Source organism: Hyperolius riggenbachi, chromosome 1 (assembly GCF_040937935.1).
Source record: "Hyperolius riggenbachi isolate aHypRig1 chromosome 1, aHypRig1.pri, whole genome shotgun sequence".
Lineage (NCBI taxonomy): Eukaryota > Metazoa > Chordata > Amphibia > Anura > Hyperoliidae > Hyperolius > Hyperolius riggenbachi.
The window spans coordinates 36,968,791-36,989,298 of NC_090646.1; positions in this window are offsets into that span (position 1 = coordinate 36,968,791).

A 20,508-nucleotide genomic window follows, 5' to 3' on the forward strand; every position below is an offset into this window, starting at 1 on the left:
GCATTCAGCGATTTCTCCGCGTCTAGCCATACTATCAGATGTAGGCCCACGCTTGCAAACCGCCACGTTGGACGCGAAATCAGCCGCCTTGTTCTGAGCACACGCGGCTTTTCCGCGTTTTCTCACAGGCAGCAATTTAAATATTCCCCTTGAAAATCAATAGGTTAATTTTGATTGGCTTTTATAGACTCCTCCCACTTTACTGAATATTAATCCCAGTCACCCAGTAACCAACTGTGCAAAGTTTGAGAACCCTACCATTAACAGTGTACGAATTGCTGCTGTTTACATTTTCCCAGTAAAATTTGTATTTGTCTCCGCCCACTTATGACCTGGTGTTGGCCGCTTATGTATTTGGCTGGTGTTTATTGTGCCTACTTTTCTAACCCTAACACACAATTAATCAATTACCAAGTTTGTGATCTTTGCTGTGTTTGGCATCAATAATTTGCATTGAAATGAAACAAATCTAATTGGCTGTTTGTGGCTCCACCCCCTTTCTGAAATTGAACCCTAACCACCCAATGATCAACTGTACCAGGTTTGAGTTCTGGGAAAGAAAGATGAGATTCCAGCACTTTCACAGTTACAGCAGGGGACTGGACTCCACTAGGCATTGGACTGTATAGGTGTAATTCCCTTAAAAGGTGTGCACAGGCTGTGTGACAATATACAAAATTGTGTAGGAGGGAGAGATGAGATAAAGCCAGCACTGCAATTAGGGTAATTTATTCAGATGAAAATGAAAGCATTTACAGTCAGCAAAGTCGGATGCAGAGCGGAAGAGTGGGCGCCAGGTCTATGTCCCCCTGCAGACGTCTGTTTCGCGCTGCTAGCGCTTGTTCACTGCAATGGGGAGAGTTGGGGGCGGGCTGCTTCAACGTGGGTTACATACCCACGTCACGGCGTCACTTCCGCCTACGTCAGCCTGCCACGCCCCCCGGTGTCTAAGGCAACCAATGACGCCCACCTGCTCCGGAATGAGGACGGAAGGCGTCCTTGTAACTTAGCAATAGAGGGCTGCGGGCCGGCACATCCCACTGCACCAATGAGAGTCCAGCTCAAGCGCCACATGTAAACACAAGGGAATGCATAAAAAATGTTGCTTACTATATTAGAAGCATAAGGGCGCAAAAGCACGGACAAACATGGGGCGGTCCGACGCACTGGCACACGGAAACCCTGTACCAATACAGTTGCACATAAAAACTAACTGAAGGGAAAACGAGGAGGTAGAGGGAGAGGGAAAGGAGAGGAAGAGGCAGCCAGAATCTTAACGATCGTTCAGACACAAGGGAGCGAGGGGAAGGAGGGAAAGAAACCTAAACAGGAAGCTGGACTCTCATTGGTGCGGTGGGATGCGCTGGCCCGCGGCCCTCTATTGCTAACCCACGTTGAAGCAGCCCTCCCCCAACTCTCCCCATTGTGGTGAACAAGCGCTAGCAGCGTGAAACGGACGTCCGCAGGGGGACATAGACCTCTTCCGCTCTGCATCCGACTTTGCTAATTGTAAGTGCTTTAATTTTAAATCATCTGAATAAATTACCCTAATCACAGTGCTGGCTTTATCTCATCTCTCCCTCCTACACAAGTTTGTATATTGTCACACAGCCTGTGCACGCCTTTTAAGGGAATTACACCTATACAGTCCAATGCCTAGTGGAGTGCAGTCCAGTCCCCTGCTGTAACTGTGAGAGTGCTGGAATCTCATCTTTCTTGCCCAGAACTGACGCTGTACTTTCGCTTCCGGGCACCTCTGTGATGCAGACAGAAGAGGCAGGTCCAGACACGGCGGCCTCTGGGACTGAAGAGACTGATGCAATAGCGGAGGGGAGAGCGGATCTCTCAGGTTTCTTTTCCAACCTGGGTGCCGCTACCACACCCCACAACAAAACAGTGGGTGCCAGAGTCTTAGAACTGAAGCTTTGTAGGGAGAGGGAGGTGAAACTTTTCTGGATGGCAGCCACACTGCAAAAGTACGAGGACGACAAGATTGCCGCCCAAGGCTTCAGACATTACCGGGAGCCTTCGTAATATAGAGAGGACAGGGAGTTTGTGGAGGAATGGGAGGAGGAACACGTCAACCACGCTAGAAGACTTCAAGCTATTGTCTTAGCTCGAACAGAGAGAGAGCACAAAGTGGTGACGGAGGAAATTGCGAACATCAAAACGCAACTCGGCTCCATCTTGCCACCAGAGGAACTACAAAAGAGTTTAAAAACAATCAGCGATAATCTGATACCGGTGCAGAACGAGATCAAAGAGAGGAAACTGCGCAAGCTACACCGAGACAAAAGTGACTTTGCCACTGGAAAGATTTTCTCTTGGAACACCAGTATCCGGAATACAGGACAACTGCTTAGGAATAGAAAACCAAGAGGGTACTGGACCACTGGTACTGGCTCTGATACCAGTGGGGACAAAAAAAGAAAAAGCCTATAAAGCCTCCACCAAAATCTGAAAAACCGCCCATAACGGGACTTTCTCAAACCTTTGGGGAGAACGCTCAACAATGTGTATCGGCCCCTTTAGACGCAGATTGCACAGGGGAGGGCGGAAGCACCACAGGAAGAATGCAGAAGCAGGTGACATGGAGGGATGGCCGATCTTGGAGAGCCAGATGCAGGGGCAAGAGGCAGAGGACCCAGGAATAGCAGGAACTTTGGAGCTGGAGATAGTGAATATTGCAGAAATCGAGATCTCAGATGACTGTAAAAGTCTACTACAGAAGGGACTCAATTACTCCATTACTCAAAAATTTGATTCGGTACAATTTGAAATCGACCTTTACAAGGGAGTCAGACAGCTTAACATCAGGCACTTCTTTGTACGCAAAGAACAACTGCAGGACAACACTAGAACGACTGTTGGTCCACTGGGCTTTATTGCCCCTGGTTCAAGGAAGTAACCTCAGCATCCGGAAGATGACACCCTCAGGAATCTGCTGGACTTATTGGAGGAGAATGAGAACACCACACAAACTCCTATACCCCCATTAGTGGGTCAGGAGTCCTTTAAGCCATGTAGATCGGTTTCCCCTTTTCCTACTACCCCTGGTTCTAGCATAGATAGCTTTCAAAGGATTGTTTTAAGGGAAGCAAAACCTTTGGTCTATAGGGAGGAACCCATCAACCTTACTCAAGGCGAGCTATCTGCTCTTAAATGGCTAAAAACTAGGGAAATCTGATCCTAAAGCAGGCAGACAAGGGAGGGAATCTTGTCCTTATGACCATAACCCAATATGAATAAGAAGCGATGCGCCAATTACTGGACACTGCAACGTACCAACCTTTGAGCAGCAACCCAACATGGAGATATCGATCTGCATTACGGTATTTACTGCGCAGAGGAGTAGAATCAGGTTTTCTAACCAAAAAAATGGGGGAACAGTTGCTACCGGAAAATCCTATATTCCCGGTGTGGTATATGCTGCCCAAAATACATAAGTCCAGGACCAGACCACCGGGACGTCCGATAGTCTCCGGTATCGGATCGATTACCGAGAGGCTATCAAAGTACCTCGACCACCTCCTCAGACCACTATTGACCCTAGTGCCGTCGCACCTTGCCGACGCCATAGATGTACTCGATGGTGTCGAGGACCTTCATTGGTGCGTGGGAGATAGGCTGGCCACCATCGATGTGGTCAGCCTATACAGTCGGATACCACATGAAGACGGCATTGCGGCCGTCGAATTGTACCTCAAACGCGGCACACGGACGGATGAACATTGTGACTACATCTGCGAATGTTTGTGATTCGTGCTCACCCACAACTTCTTCTTGTTTAAGGAGAAGTGGTACCAGCAGGTGTCAGGCACCGCCATGGGAACGGCGGTGGCCTGCACGTATGCGAATCTCTTCCTGGCACGCTGGGAGGAGATTTGTGTGCATAGGAATGCCAACCCGTTCCGTGGGTGCCTGGAGGTGGTCGAGGTACGTGGGCGACGTCCTGGTGTTCTGGTCAGGTACTGAACAGGAGTTCTCCTCTTTTATGGAGTATCTAAATCACAATCAGGTCAACATGAAATTCAAATCAGAGCTGAATGTAAGTCACATCAACTTTCTTGACCTTGAAATGGGTTCGCGCGAACACGAACTTTTGCGGAAGTTCACGTTCGAGGTTCGCAAACCCAAAATCGGAGGTTCGAGCCTAGTACAGTTGGTCATTGGGTGACTGGGGTTCAAATTCAGCAAAGGGTTGGAGTCTCAAACAGCAAATCAGATTTGTTTCATTCCAATGCAAATTATTGATTGCAAAGCTCACAAACTTGGTCATTAAGTAATTGAGTAATTTTTGTGTTAGAGTTAGAAAAAGTGGGTGCAGCCTACCCCAGCTAAATACATACCCGGGCATGGCTGTGTCATCAGTGGGCGGAGACAAATACTAATTTCACTGGGAAAATGTTAAAGGGGAACTTCAGCCTAAACAAACATACTGTCATTAAAGGGAACCTTAACTGAGAGTGATATGGATGTTTCCTGTAAACAATACCAGTTGCCTGGCAGTCCAGCTGATCTCTGTGACTGCAATAGTGGCTGAATCACACCCTGAAACAAGCATGCAGATAATCCAGTCTGACTTCAGTCAGAGCACCTGATCTGCATGCTTGTTCAGGGGCTGTGGCTAAAAGTATTAGAGACACAGGATCAGCAGGCGATTCAGGCAACTGGTATTATTTTAAAAGGAAAAATCCATATCCTTCTCAGTTTAGGTACCCTTTAAGTTGTATTAGTTATGGTAATTAGAATAGATAGGTAATATAATTTTTTAAGCACCCTGTTTTAAAAGAACAGGCAAATGTTTGTGATTCATGGGGGCTGCCATCTTTGTTATGGGGGCAGCCATCTTTTTGGTTGAAAGGAGGTGACGGGGAGCATGAGACACAGTTCCAACTGTCCTGTGTCCTGATAACCCCTCTCAGCTGCACGTGCTAGGCTTCATATGTCAAATTCAAAATGTAAAAAAAAAAAAAAAATTGCACCAAAACAGCAGAACAAGAACAACAACATCAGAAATCCCATCATGCTTTGCACAGCATCAGGGGAAAAATGCCCAGGCAGTTTTCTTCTGTGCAGCTAAAAATGAGGCTTGTATAAGAGAAACAAAGTTCTGATGCTGTGAAACTGTTAAAGAAACACCAGGCCTTTTCAGTGCTGCTGAGTCGATTTTTAGTCTGGAGGTTCACTTTAACTGCAGCCATTCTTACACTGTTATTGGCAGGTTTCCCAAACTTTACACAGGTGGTCACTGGGTGACTGGGATGAATATTCAGAAAAGTGGGTGGAGCCTATAAAAGCCAATCAAAATTCACCCATTGATTTTAAAGGGGAATATTTACACTGCTGTCATTCTTGCACTGTTAATGGCACAAGCCTCGAACCTGGTACAGTTGATCATTGGGTAACTGGGGTTTAAATTGAGAAAAGGTGGGGGAGCCACAAAAAGCCAATCAGATTTGTTTCATTTCAATGCAAATTATTAATGCCAAAGACCACAAAGCTTACAAACTTCATAATTGAGTAATTGATTAATTGAGTGTTAGGGATAGAAAAAGTGGGCGCAGCCAACACCATCCAAATACATAACCGGGCAACACTGGGTCATCATTGTAAGGGTTTGCAAGCCTAAGCACAGTAAGCATATACATTGTCAGCCATTTTGTGTCATAGCTGCCATGTTCTTCTACGTCTCTGAATTACATTACATATATACATACATATATCTTCAGCTCAGAGCTCAAGACATTTAGGGAACATTTCTGAACATATCTTGTTAGTGACTTCATTCTCACTTCTGCTTTTCTATACACTTATTCTGTCCCACCCTGAACATACAGGAAACTTCTAACCACACTGGCCGACTGAAACTAGGAATGAAGTGAAGCGTATCACCCTAAAACTGTTCATAGCACCTGCTAGAAATGTCATGTTTTTCCCCGGTAATTTTCCTCTGATGGTTGTAGGTCAGAGGTTCTTCTTTCTGCGCTTGCGCAGCCTCTTGAAATTGTGTATAAGAATAAATCATGACTGACCTCAAATCAGTCTAGCTTTCAACTGCAAACTTGCCTCTGTGTATTGTATTGTAGTTGAGTTGGGCTCACCGCTGGTACCGGCAGGAACTCACAAAGTATTACTTCTAGGTCATCCTTGTCATCCCTGGTGGGCTATCGGTTCTGAAAAGGCACTTATCCTTTCAGCTGGGGGCAATCGTCCGGAATCCCTCTGAACACTTCTTCAGTAAATGTAAGTAATATTTGTGTCTCTAATTTGGAGGACGTTTTATTACTTGCATAGACTGTCGTGGGTGTCGGGGCGAGTGACCTGTTTTGGTAGCCCATAATTGAAAAAAACGGGGGGATAGGGAATAGGTTTGACTTTTGATAAGTCTAAATTTAAAAAAAATTCGGACTTTTTAGGTAAAAGTCTGAATGAAGTGGGTGTTAGATTTTTTGGGAAAATCTAATCTGTCTGTCTGGGTCTGATCAACTCAGTAATAATTTCTTCAGGAAAGAAAATATTCCTTTTGGTAAGGAATATAGGCCATAAAAGTTATAAGGGTTTTGATAGACGCCATAGTACATATTGATTATGTGGGTTCAAATACTTTGTGATTTCTAATATATGTTTTGTCTGCTTATCTTACATCTGTTGCATAGAGTTATAAGATAATTTGTTGGTTTTTGTTTTTCATATGTGTGGAACTTCAAGTTCAAAATCATTATATAGAGTGATTTTGGCTCCACTGTATTGTGTGTTGTTTGCACGTAGACACCTACATTTGGGTCAGTAATTTTGTGTTTGTCCAAAGAGGTTTTTTTCTCTCTTTCATTTTTCAGGTCACAGGAAAGGGGTAAGTAGGAAAATATAGTAACAATATATTGTGCCTCTATAACACAAAATTACTGACGTTATGGGGACTAAAATAAGTAAACCACAAATAACAAGAAATCCAGGTCCACCTGAAATAAATGAGTCTTGTAAAGATTATGTAGCAAGGGTTTGTGGAACAATGTATTATTTAATTAATACATGGATAAATAATATGGCGGGATGGACAGAAAATATGAGAAGTGTGAGTCCCTTTCCCAGAGTAGGAGGAAACAGTAGTTTCCATATGGACATGGTTAAGGGTCTCTGTTTAGGAGATACCGACGCATGGCCATATTTTGGACCAGATCCACATTGGGATATGGTTTATATGAAAAGTGGTGGAGAAAACTGGCTTCTTTGGGCTCCCTTTTGGTATGATAGACGGGATAATAAACAGGGAAATTCAAAAATTTCAGATGATAGGTCTAATGAAACATAAATTAGAAGGAGAAGTGTTTAGACCCCTTCCTAGTTTCACAGGGCGCTTACCAAGTGCCCCGTTACCTCCTCCACCACCTCCACCTCCAACACCCATAATGCCGCCCAAATATACGCATTCAACAACTACGTTATATCCAAGTTTAAATCCCTCTGAGACAGATATGGATCTTCTGATCTCAGCTACCCGTACACGGCAACCACCTAATACCACAAATAGTCTTAAATTTCAGTCCAATTCTCCTGTGTATGATACTCCCATAAGGAATCAGTCACAGGATAAAAATGAAGATGCTGCTAATGAGGTCAAGGATTTAGATTTTAAGGGACTAAGTAAAATCAGAATAGACTATAATGTTTGGAAAAATTTACCTGAGGAACAAAGAGCTGCACTTTCAGAAAGGGGGTGTACACCTAAATCTAAAACAGCAAGTAGACGAATGCCAGATTCTCACAGAAGTCCCTACCCTATTAGAACACATAGTCAACCTGACATACGTACAAATCTTGCTCTTTACGCAGACCCTGAAGTACAATCAGAAGTAGAAGATATAGAAGAGGTAGAAAAGCAAATGCCTTTTTTTACTGTGGGAAATTTAGTAGTAAAAAAAACCCTAGAAGTTGAGGATATTAATAAGATTGTCAAACATTGCCCAAAACCCACAGTGACACCACTTGGTTGTCTTCAATATCTCAAAAGAGCATCAAAGGGAAGATGTTTTACCCAGGAGGATATTAGGTTAATATTGGACGGCATCATTGGAATCGGCACAAATTGGGAGTGGAAAAATGTGCAAAGTATTAGTACATTAGTAGAAGCAGATACTGGAGCAGACCGGTATCCCCTTTCCAATGATGACGGCCTTAAAGAGATGTGGGCAGAAGTAGAGAAAGAATTACTTAGAGTTTTTACTATTAGGTCTTCTTTGTCCACAGCTATGAACTGTAGACAAAAGTCAGGTGAATCAATAGTTGATTTTTGGAAAAGGTTTTTAGATGTCTGGGAACATGATGCAGGTATGTCAGGAATCAATGAGAGAGACCAAACTCTTCTGATTCAGTCCTACATCTTTAATTTAGATCAAGCTGTTCAACTTACAGTAAAACAGCAGATTTCAGATTGGCCTAGTTTATCTAAAGATGAGTTCCAAAGGAAGTTGATGGAGAAAGACGCCGCTGGATGTCTAGAAATTCCAAAATCTAAGAAAGTCAAAGAGGTACATTTACAGGTTGGGGAAGAGATGTTTCAGGGCCAGGGAGGTAGAAGGAAAGGTCAGTTTAAAGGGTATGGAAAAGTGAGGAATAATCAGGGGAATAATCAGGGTGGACACAGGGGTAGATATAATTACCCTAATCAAAAGCGGGAAGGATGCTTTAATTGTGGGAGTTTAGATCACTGGAGAAAGGAATGTCCACACCCTCCTAATTATAGGAATAACCAAAGACGCCAGAACCAGTCCACCCCACTATTCCAACAGCCTCAACACATGAATTATCCACAGGAAAATTCATATAATCAGCCACAAGCTCACCAAGTTCAAGGTCAGCCACAACAGGGTCAGGTACAAACACCCAAATTTCACATTCCCTGGGGAACACAACGACAATGAAGAGGCCCGGAGGAATATATCCCAGCGTATACAATGATCTTGTCCTCTTATAAAGATTCACCAATGATTGTCTTATTGGTTGAAGGAAATCGTATTCCTTTCCTTGTTGACTCAGGTGCTACTTGTAGTACTTTGTGTGAAGATTTTTATAAGGGGCCGAGAGAAACTACTACGCCCTCCATGGGTATCAATGGGATACTTACCAAATCTTACAAAACTCCTTTTTTGACAGTGGAACACCCACACACTCAGAACACTTTGTTTTATCACCAGTTCAGACTTATACCAAATTGTCCTATTAGTTTGTTGGGTCGAGATCTTTTTGGGCCATTACAATTACAAATGGGGACCGATCCAAAGGGAAAGTTCCATTACTTCCCCTATCATTCCAATCCAGATTCCTGATTTAATTTATTACATGGTTATGGAAGTACCTCCCCCAGAACTGGAGGATGTACCTCCTGACATCTGGTCCTCTGATGAGGCGGATGTGGGTCTCGTTTCATGTACACCTTTTAAGGCTACACTTAAACCAGAGTGTACGCCAGTTTACATCAAACAATACCCATTGTCTCCAGAAAAGGAGGAAGGTATTCGTCCTTTACTTGAGTCTTTCCTTAAAAAGGGAGTGATAAAGGAAATAGTTTCATCCTATAATTCTCCTATAAATCCTATAAGGAAAAATGACAAGTCTTTTAGATTCATTCAGGATCTACGGGAAGTAAATGCTCTAATTGTGCCAATAGCGCCCATAGTGCCAGACGTGCCATCTCTACTATCATCCATACCAGCTGATGCCACTGTCTTCAGTGTCATCGATTTAAAAAATGCGTTTTTCAGCGTCCAAGTTGACAAGGAGACACAGCCACTCTTTGCTTTCAGTTTTAAAAATCGCCAGTACACGTGGTGTAGAATGCCCCAGGGCTTTGTAGACTCACCTGTTGTCTACTCCATTGTCCTTCAAGCCACTCTGAGACCCTGGGCTCCCGGTTATGGATCTGTCCTACTCCAGTATGTTGATGATTTGTGTATTTGTAGTACTACTCAGGAGGCCTGCCAGGCTGATGGAATCAGTCTCTTAAAATGGTTACATGAGTGTGGTCACAAAGTGTCAAAACAAAAATTACAATGGTGTCAAGAAAGTGTTAAATATCTGGGTTTTGTCCTTAAAAAGGGGGAGAGGCACATTAGTCATGCACGAATTGCTGCCATAGTGGGTCTGGTCCGCCCACAATCCAAGAAAGACATGCTAACCTTTCTTGGAATGATCGGGTATTGTCGCCAATGGATACCTGATTGCTCCTTTTATGACAATGTCCTCAGAGAATGTACAAAACAAGACAGCCCAGTATTCATTAAATGGTCAGATGAAATGTTACAGGCTTTCACTCATTTAAAAAATGCAATGATTTCCAGTCCTGGTTTAGGCCTCCCTAACTATGGCGTGATGTTTCACCTATTCGCCAGGGACAACTGTAAAACCATGGCGGGAGTCCTAGCTCAGGAGCACGGAGGCAAGTTGCGCCCTGTTGCTTTTTTCTCAAAGGTGGTCCCTGTTCAGGTACGGGGTATGCCTGCGTGTCTCAGAAGTCTAGCTGCATGTGCAATGATAGTTGAAATGGCCACGTCAATTACTTTAGGACATCCTACCACTCTCCACACTTCCCATAATGTACAAGGCTTATTAAAAAATGTGCATACTCAACATATGTCTGCTCAAAGACTCAGTGGATATGAGATACTTCTCCTATCCGATCCACAGTTGTACATCAAATACTCAGCTCCCACATTTGGTCCAGCCATTATCCTTAATGGCCTCCTAGGTCTTAAGGGTGAGCAGGATGAAATTGCTCCAGAACATGACTGTACTGACATCATACACCAAGACACATCACCTAGGTCTGATATGTCCTCTACACCCATTCCAGGAGCTCCAGATGTTTTTGTAGATGGTTCTTGTTCAAGGCCAAATGACAACACTTACCATGCAGGTTATGCAGTTGTTCAATTGCCAGACATAGTGTTAGAAGCTAATCCTATCCAGTTCAGATCAGCCCAGGCTGCAGAATTGATCGCGCTCACTAGAGCATGCCGACTCTTCGAGGGAAAAGAGGTAAATATCTACTTGGATAGCCGATACACCCATGGGGTAGTTTGGGATCATGGGGTGATTTGGCAGAAGAGAGGGTTTATTGCAGCCGATGGGAAACAGATTTCTCACTCCACTTTAGTTGCAGACTTACTAGCTGCTATTCATCTACCCACAAAGCTTGCAGTTTTGCATTGTAAAGCCCATACAGGAAGAAAAGATTACATTTCTAGGGGGAATGCTTTTGCAGATGCTACAGCAAAACAAGCCGCCCACATGGCCAGGGCTGACTACCAAATGCCAATGCTAGCTCCAGAAATCACATTGTCTCAAGACCTCCTTCAAGAGCTCCAGAGTTGGGCTACAGAAGTAGAACGCTTCATTTGGGAAGCAAAAAATGCAATTCAAGACCCTAAGACGGGTTTGATTTGCAAAGAGGGGAGACCATGTATTCCTGGAGATAGTGCGCCTCTTTTGGTTGCTCAGTATCATGGGGTAGGACTCAGGTCCATTGAGTCAACAAAAGCTCTTATAAAGAAGGATTTTTACATTTATGACCTAGACATGTATGTTAGAAGATTTATTGGAAGGTGTCTCATATGTCTTAGAAATAATCCGCATAATCCCATGAAGGCTCATCATCAACACCTAGTGTATCCTACAACACCATTCTCACATTTACAGATTGATTTTACGCACATTCCCAAAGCCAACCAGGGTCAGAAACAGGAGTATGCATTGGTCATTGTGGATATGTTTTCCAGATGGCCAGAAGTATTTCCAACTAAAAATGAAACAGCTCAAATAGTTGTTAAAATTTTGCTAAGGGAAATTATCCCTAGATGGGGAATACCAGTACAAATTAACTCAGACAATGGACCAGCGTTCATTGCAGCTGTTACAAAACATCTTGTTAATGCACTTAGAGTTAAATGGAAGTTTCATTTGCCCTATCACCCTCAGAGTTCAGGCATAGTGGAAAGAATGAATAGGACCATAAAAGACAAGATCAAAAAGGCTACAGGGGGATCCTTTGTTAAATGGAAACAAGTACTTCCCATAGTGTTAGCTGAAATAAGGATGCAGCCAAATAAGAGTACAGGTTATTCACCCTTTGAGGTATTAATGGGGCGACCATTTCCAACACCTTGGGGTGCAAGACCTTATGTTCTAGAATCAGGGGATTTAGGAGTAGTGCAGGAAGAGTATGTGAGGAGACTCATTGCTACTCTCGATCAGTTTGAAGAAAAAGTTGCTCGTACATGTCCTTTCTCTTCACAGGTTCCGACGCACGGTTTCCATCCTGGAGATGTGGTGATTGTCCAGAGACTGTCTAAGGGAAAGAAGCAAGACCACTTCTCTTTCGGTCCAGCCACCACGGTCGTTGCTGTCACCAGGACTGCAATCCTGACGGAGGAATCGCCTACTTGGGTCCACGCCAGCAGAGTCAAGAAAGTTCCGAAGGTTGACGGACAGAGGGAAGACGAGCCAATCCTTAAAGAGGGTAGCCAATCCCTGAAGAGAGGTGGAGCAGAGCCGATCCCTAAAGAGGGTAGCCAATCCCTGAAGAGAGGAGAGGGTAGCCAATCCCTGAAGAGAGGTGAAGCAGATAATTATAAGTCCTTGAAGAGTGGCCAGCCGGTGCCTGAAGATCTCCGGAATGTTCCAGTACAACTTGAGAGCAAGGAACAGGACGATGACAATGCCGAATCCTGGCCTTCTCTGTTGTTTCATAATTAGCATGACTTTGCTCATTTTCCTGCCTATATGGTTTGGGACAAATTGCTACTATGCCACTTTTGATTTAGGGCCATTCAGAAAATTATGTCTAACCAAGCCTCTTCCTAACCCTATCCGAAGCACCTCATATCTTTTACTTTCTAGAAACTTCTCAATCACAGGCACAGACATATATGTACCAGGTGATATAAAGATACAAGGAAAAGATAGTATAGAAGTAGCTGAACATATGAATACACACGCACATGCAATTCATAAAAGATCCCTGCGATCCCTGCCAAGCCACATGTCACCGTCACCAAATGCATCTCGGGGTAGAGTTTATGTGTCCCGGCAGCAAGGAATAACAACATTTTCTTGTAACTCCTCATACACCACTATGGCTGCTTATGTCTTTGATTACTGTGATATTGTGGCCTGTGATGAACCTGTTGACAGTCGGCAGTATATGTGTAAGCATGGCTATGCCTACATTTGTGTAACTGATGATTATTGGGGTCAGAACTGTGATTATTGGGGTGCTGTGGGCTGGACTACTGGTCCAGACTTAGGTCATAAGCCTCAGTCTGCTCAAAATAGGAAGGACAAGTCTGGGAAGTCACTCTTGACACGGATGACTGTGTTTAAGCCTAGATGTGCCTTGGGGGGTAAAGGAAACAGTCATGGTCTTGTCCTAACCATTGAGAATCCTGGGGCTTATGATACAGGAAAGTATATCCTCGGATCAAAGATCCCAGGAGGGGCTAATGGAAAATTGGGGTCGTTCTACTTGAGGGATATGTATACTGATCCTGGATGGAGAGAGCCTGTACCTCGGGCAAAACCTCTTAAACCCACAGAGTCATCTTCCAGGAATATGGTTGCCATTGCTAATCCTAGTTTTGAAGATGCTCTAGCAATGGAAACTGGGTATTCTGATGTTAATTTATGGTTAGAATGGATGAAGTACACTGCATACTCACATAATATGACTAACTGTTATGTTTGTGGACAAGCCCGTCCACATCTAGGGACAGTACCTCTAAATTTACCAATTACTGTAGAAGAATGTTTTCTGAGCCTTTACACTAATTCCACTGCAGGTGCAGAGTGTGAAAGCTGGAAATCCAAATACCCCATTTTGGCTAAACCCACCATGCTGGATAGTCCAGTAACTATATATCCAGGAAATTACACTTGTTATGCTAATTACAAAGGGGCAGGGAGAGCTTTGGGGAATTTTTCTGAAGGATACTGTGGCAGATATAGCAATGTCACAATGAGTAAGGTTCAAAATCAGTCATCAGCAATAGGGGATGTTTGGTGGATTTGTGGAGATAGGAAGATTAGACCTATACTAGAAGGATTTTGGACAGGAGAATGTGCTCTAGCAAAATTACTTATGCCCATACACACTTTAGGTGAGAAAATAAATAATGATCTCACCCCGACTAGTTCCAAGTCTGGAAGACGCAAGAGAGAAGTAGCTGAGGAAAACCTGGACGCTCATGTTTATACTAATGTCCTAGGTATTCCAACAGGGGTTCCTGATAACTTTAAGGCTAGAAATCAGGTGGCCACCGGGTTTGAGTCAATTATATTTCCACTAGCCAACCCGCGTCGTAGCATACGCCGCATCTATCTATTTAATAGAGTACGTGCCTCTACCTTGAAGCAAGAAGAAGTAGGCTTTCCATGAGAAAATGTATGCATGCTCAAACACCAAGTTTAACCCTAGCAAGTCTGGCTTTGCAAATCCGGCCTAATTGGCTATTCATGAGGCAATGCTCATGCAAATATGCATTTGCTTTCGCATGCCAAACTATGCAGAGTCAAAAAACCAATACTGCAAAGTGCTCTCTCGCTGCCTGGGAACCACAGCGGCACCCCGGAGTGGGAGGCTGGGTGGCGCAGCTGCCCCCCCCCCCAAGCGTGGCCAGCGCTGGGGAGAGCCGTCCGCACCCACCTCCTAATATTAAAAACAGCCACTTACCTTAACGTCCATTGGGTTCTGCTACATGCGCATTAATTTTCTCATGGAAAGCATTTTGTGCAGTTTGTATCCTTTGGAGGCAGGTGGTGGATGGCTTGCTCCGGTGGTGTGAACCCTGGAGTGAGTGCGCCTGTCCTCCCCCCCCCCCCCCCTCTGGAGTGCTGTATGTGAGCCAGCCCTGAGCTCTAAAGCTCGGGGTGACCCATGCTTCTCTCCTTTCTCATGTGGTGCCCCCAAATTAATGCGCATGTAGCAGAACGCAATGGACGTTAAGGTAAGTGCCTGTTTTTAACATTGGGAGGTGGGTGCAGACGGCTCTCCCCAGCGCTGGCCAAACTTGGGGGGGGGGGTCGTCCACGCCACCCAGCCTCCCCCTCCGGGGTGCCGCTGTGGTTTACAGGCAGTGAGAGAGCCTGGGACCCTGCGGTCCCCCCAGTTGTATAAAAAGGGGGCATTGGGAATCCTCCCTGTGGCGCTCCTGGAGGCCTGGAGCACACCAAAAACTGCTAGCAGATCCGCAAAATGCTAGCAGATTTTGAAACGCTTTTTCTTATTTTTCTGTAGCATTTCACCTAGCATTTTGCGGTTTTGTAAAGCGTTTTTGGTGTAGTAGATTTCATATATTGTTACAGTAAAGCTGTTACTGAACAGCTTCTGTAACAAAAATGCCTGCAAAACCGCTCTGAACTGCCGTTTTTCAGAGCGGTTTGCGTTTTTCCTATACTTAACATTGAGGCAGAAACGCATCCGAAATCCAAAAAAATGCCTCACCTCGGGAGTATGCGTTTCAGCAAAACGCCTCCCGCTCTGGTGTGCACCAGCCCATTGAAATACATTACCCAAGCGTATCCGCAGCCGCAAGTGGATCGCAAAACGCTGCCGAACCGCTCTGGTGTGCACTAAGCCGGATAGTGCTAATGTAGCATGTAGCAGGGTGACTGCTTTGTGGTATTGGTTTGTGCATGCATTTGCATGAGCATTGCCTCATGAATATCCAATTAGGCCAGATTTGCAATGTCAAGACTTGCTAGGGTAAGGCCTCTTTTCCATGGACTGTGAATAGGCAGTGAAATGGCTCTCAAACTCTCACAACTGCTCACTGCTGCCTGGTAACTGCTCACTGCTGCCTGGTAACTGCTTGCTGCTGCCTGGTAACTGCTTGCTGCTGCCTGGTAACTGCTTGCTGCTGCCTGGTAACTGCTTGCTGCTGCCTGGTAACTGCTTGCTACTGCCTGGTAACTGCTTGCTGCTGCCTGGTAACTGCTTGCTGCTGCCTGGTAACTGCTTGCTGCTGCCTGGTAACTGCTTGCTGCTGCCTGGTAACTGCTTGCTGCTGCCTGGTAACTGCTTGCTGCTGCCTGGTAACTGCTTGTTGCTGCCTGGTAACTGCTTGTTGCTGCCTGGTAACTGCTTGCTGCTGCCTGGTAACTGCTTGTTGCTGCCTGGTATCTGCTCACTGCTGCCTGGTAACTGCTTGCTGCTGCCTGGTAACTGCTTGTTGCTGCCTGGTATCTGCTCACTGCTGACTGAAAACTGCTTGCTGCTGCCTGATAACTGCTTGTTGCTGCCTGGTAACTGCTTGTTGCTGCCTGGTATCTGCTCACTGCTGCCTGGTAACTGCTTGCTGAGCACACAGCTCAACAGTCCGTGGAAAAGAGGCCTTAAACTTGGTGTTTGATCACGCATAAATTTTCTCATGCAAAGTACTTCTTCTTCTTGTTTGAAGGTTGAGGCACTTAGGGCTCTATTCATAAAACTTTCCCGCAAGTTTTCCGCTCAAAACAGCGGACTTTCCCGACCATTTATCCAAGTGGGGATTCATAAAAGCTGTTCCCGCATGAAAATCTACAATCCCCCAGCAGAGCGAGAAATTTCCGCCTTCTCCAGTGTTTTTCTAGATTTATCTAGAAAAAAGTAACAAAATGGCCATTCATAAAGTTTAGAGGAAGCGGTATGTGGACGGGAAATACCGCTTCCTCTGATTTTGCGGATTACATACAAGTGAATGGGACAGACCTCCCAGAGAGAGCAGTGCACGGAGGGACTCTGCCGGCGTAAGTGTTTCCGCATGCCTTCCGACAGCTTACCGCCAGCTTTCAGCGGGAGATCTCCGCTCTTACATTGCAGCTTTCAAGATTTTTTTGAATGACCACCCAGAAGTGTAAAATACCGCTGCGGTATTTTCCCTCCAGGAGTTTTTTCGCCACATCTTTTTTATGAATAGAGCCCTTAGTCTATTATATATATGCTGCCTGGTAACTGCTTGTTGCTGCCTGGTAACTGCTTGTTGCTGCCTGGTAACTGCTTGTTGCTGCCTGGTAACTGCTTGTTGCTGCCTGGTATCTGCTCACTGCTGCCTGGTGACTGCTTGCTGCTGCCTGGTAACTGCTTGTTGCTGCCTGGTATCTGCTCACTGCTGCCTGGTGACTGCTTGCTGCTGCCTGGTAACTGCTTGTTGCTGCCTGGTATCTGCTCACTGCTGCCTGGTAACTGCTTGCTGCTGCCTGGTAACTGCTTGCTGCTGCCTGGTAACTGCTTGCTGCTGCCTGGTAACTGCTTGTTGCTGCCTGGTAACTGCTTGTTGCTGCCTGGTATCTGCTCACTGCTGCCTGGTAACTGCTTGCTGAGCACACAGCTCAACAGTCCGTGGAAAAGAGGCCTTAAACTTGGTGTTTGATCACGCATAAATTTTCTCATGCAAAGTACTTCTTCTTCTTGTTTGAAGGTTGAGGCACTAAAGGTGCGTACACACATGCGACTATAGTCGTTTGTAACGATCGTTCCCCGATCTTTACCAACGACGATCGTTACAAAAAACGAACCACCGACTATTAAGGCAAACGACGAACGAGCCAAATCGCTACAAAAGAAAGTTCTGTCTCGGCGGATTTTAACCAACGACGATCGTTTGCAAAAGTAGTACATCGTTGGAAACGATCGTTCGTACTAGGCTTGACATGCGCATTTCACTATTTCTCCATGGAACTTCTCATTTTTATGCGCAGGCGCAATAGTTGCTTTCTGTGATGTAACGTTCGTTCTAACGATCAGATCGTTACACACATTTTAAAACTACCTTTACTTAGGTCGTTCTTTCATCAATTAAAAGTTCGTTCGTCGTTCTTAACGAACGATCGTTGTCGCATGTGTGTACGTAGCATTAGTCTATTATATATATAGATGGCTTACGGTTAATAAAAATGTAGATTGGATTAATTATATTTTCTATAATCAACAGAGGTTTATAAATTATACAAAAGATGCCTTAAAAGGTATAGCTGAGCAATTAGGTTCTGACACTTCTATGACTTTTCAGAACCGAATGACACTTGATATGATTCTAGCCGAAAAGGGAGGAGTATGTAAATTTTTAGAGGGAGCGGAAGGAGCTTGTTGCACATACATACCTAATAACACTGGTGTAGCAGGAAAAATCACTGTAGCTATAAAAAAAACTAGAAGATATGTCCATAGAACTTAAGGAAAATTCAGGTGTAGACACTTCTTGGGCAAACTTCTTTAATTTCTCCTGGCTTACAAGTTGGCTCAAGAAGCTTCTCATCTTTATCTTAGTTATAATTGTTGGTATTTTCATGATTTATTTCTTGATATATTTGGCCATTAGATTAATCATGTGCTGTATTGCTAAATGTACTTCATCCTCACCTGCCCATGCCTACATACATTATCTTTCACTGAGAGCTCCTGGTCGTAATCTCACCTATTATGATGCTAGTTCCGCTGGTAATGAACCAGTGAGAGCACAGAATCATGACCCCCCCTACCAGGACGTCCATATTGAGGGTCCAACATCAGTGTAGCCATATTTCCTTCGGAAAATGTCTAAAAAGGAGGGAATTGTAAGGGTTTGCAAGCCTAAGCACAGTAAGCATATACATTGTCAGCCATTTTGTGTCATAGCTGCCATGTTCTTCTACGTCTCTGAATTACATTACATATATACATACATATATCTTCAGCTCAGAGCTCAAGACATTTAGGGAACATTTCTGAACATATCTTGTTAGTGACTTCATTCTCACTTCTGCTTTTCTATACACTTATTCTGTCCCACCCTGAACATACAGGAAACTTCTAACCACACTGGCCGACTAAAACTAGGAATGAAGTGAAGCGTATCACCCTAAAACTGTTCATAGCACCTGCTAGAAATGTCATGTTTTTCCCCGGTAATTTTCCTCTGATGGTTGTAGGTCAGAGGTTCGTCTTTCTGCGCTTGCGCAGCCTCTTGAAATTGTGTATAAGAATAAATCATGACTGACCTCAAATCAGTCTAGCTTTCAACTGCAAACTTGCCTCTGTGTATTGTATTGTAGTTGAGTTGGGCTCACCGCTGGTACCGGCAGGAACTCACAAAGTATTACTTCTAGGTCATCCTTGTCATCCCTGGTGGGCTATCGGTTCTGAAAAGGCACTTATCCTTTCAATCATCAATGGACAGAGACAAAATACAAATTTCACTGGGAAAATGTAAACGGCAGCCAATCCTACATGTAACAATTTGTGTCAGCAAAGAACAGAATTCTGATTATTAGGTGATCTGCAGTATCACCTATAATGCAGATATATACCCAATTATATGGTGATCTGCAGAATCACCTATAATACTGGTATATCAGAAGCTGATGTGACAACAAATGCAATGTGTGATTGGTGCAACAGTAGTACTGATAGGTTTGGCAATGCCTCACCAGAGGAGCTTGTGGGTACTAACAGTACAGTGCCCCTCACCAGAGTCAAGGGCCCTCTGGTGAGAGTAGAGTGGTCAGACAGATCGGGTTCGGCAACAGACAGACAGATGCAGAACAAAATCGGAAGGCAGGAAGGTATAAGCAAGCAGAGTCGGCAGCAAGATCAGATGGGCAGAGGTACAAAATCACTGAGCAGGAGAGTAGTCAGAACGAGCCAGAGTCATGCACAAATAATAACACAGTAATGTATAATCTTTAAGATTATCAAACAATTCCTATCTTGTGTAAAATCCCCGGTTTCCTCCCGGATCAAAGCACACCGGAACTATCTAAAGGTCTGAGCACTAACACCAAGTATTTGCAACAGCAGACAAGTTGCGAGTGATTCAGCTAGGCTTATGAAGCAGAGGAGACCCCTCTGGCATGCCCTCTCATATCAGCCAATGAGGAGCGGCGAGCGTTTCCTCTGACGTCAGCCGACCGGCCGGTCAGCTGACGCGCCTCCTCCCCGCATAAAGGCCCTGTCTGTGCACGCGCGCTCGCGACAAAGCAACCATATGTGCAACTGACAGACCCATCCTCGGCGTGCTAGACGCCTGAGGCATGGATACATTGTTAAACAGGGAGCTGGAGGCAGCTGCGGTGGTAGCGCTGTTCACCGCGGCCGCCTCTCCAATGTTTGTTACAGTACCCCCCCCCCCCCCCCCTGGAGGCGTGGACTCGTCCTGCATGCTTTCTCAGGATGCAACTCATGAAACGTTTTCCTAAGTTATTCAGCATGCATGCGATGACCCCGCACCCAAGATCTCTCCTCAGGCCCATACCCCTTCCAATGAACAAGGTACTGTACTGAGTTACGCACCCACCGAGAATCCAAAATCCGCTCAATCTCATACTCAGGTTCCCCATCAATCATCTAAGGGGGGGGGGGGGGGGGAGGAATCCACATGCACAGCCGGTTTCAACAAAGACACATGGATTGACTTAACACCTCTCATACTGGGTGGTAGTGAAATGACATAAGTGACATTATTAATCTTTTTAGACACAGGGTATGGGCCTATAAATCTGGGA